Here is an 838-nt window from a genome sequence, read left to right as displayed (position 1 = left end):
TTTAGTTTTGTAAAAAACAAAAGAAAATGATAAAAACTTCAAAAATTAAAATCCTTTGAGATGTAGTTATGTTACTACATCTACTAGTTAGGAAAATTAAAAAACTTAAATTTGGACATGTTTTGCAAAAAAGTGTTATGAAAAAGTAAAACGGCCATATCTTTTGCATACGATGTTGAAAAAAATGTATAATATATCAAAAAAATCAGCACAAAAATCCGCATCCGATTTTGACCGCTGTAGGCCTGTTTGGAAATTTTTAGAATCCTCAAATTCTAAAAGGAAAAAAAGATATGCTCAAATTTCAGTTTTTTTTAATTTTTGTTAAATCTGGTCAAATTGTGGTCAAACTATGGTCAAACTACTTATTCAAGAAATATTAGTGCTAATAAATAATTATTTTAGTTTTTTGAGTTTTGCTCAAACTGTGGTCAAACTATGGTCAAATCTGGTCAAACTATGGTCAAACTACTTATTCAAGAAATATTACTGTTACTAAATGATAATTATTTTTGAGAATAATAGTTTCAAAATCAAACGTTGAAACATGTGACTTCATGCTCAAGCTAAACTCCTAAGGGTTAATAGGATTGACATCTTACTATTGTCAGGTAAGCAACAAGTGCAGACTTGAAAACTAGGGGGAATAGAACTCGAAAGTTAAGCCTTCTTAGGCTGGAGTAGTGAGAGGATGGGTGACCGATCGGGAAGTTAGACGATTTGGAATGATGAGGGGTGATTAGAGCAATGATGAGGAGTGATTAGAGACTAAATCGTCAAATAATTCAGAAATTTGAAAATCAGAAGAAAAAAAATCAATTTTTTTTAAAAAATAAAA

Source organism: Triticum dicoccoides, chromosome 7B (genome assembly GCF_002162155.2).
Source record: "Triticum dicoccoides isolate Atlit2015 ecotype Zavitan chromosome 7B, WEW_v2.0, whole genome shotgun sequence".
Lineage (NCBI taxonomy): Eukaryota > Viridiplantae > Streptophyta > Magnoliopsida > Poales > Poaceae > Triticum > Triticum dicoccoides.
Note: the sequence above shows the minus strand (reverse complement) of the source record.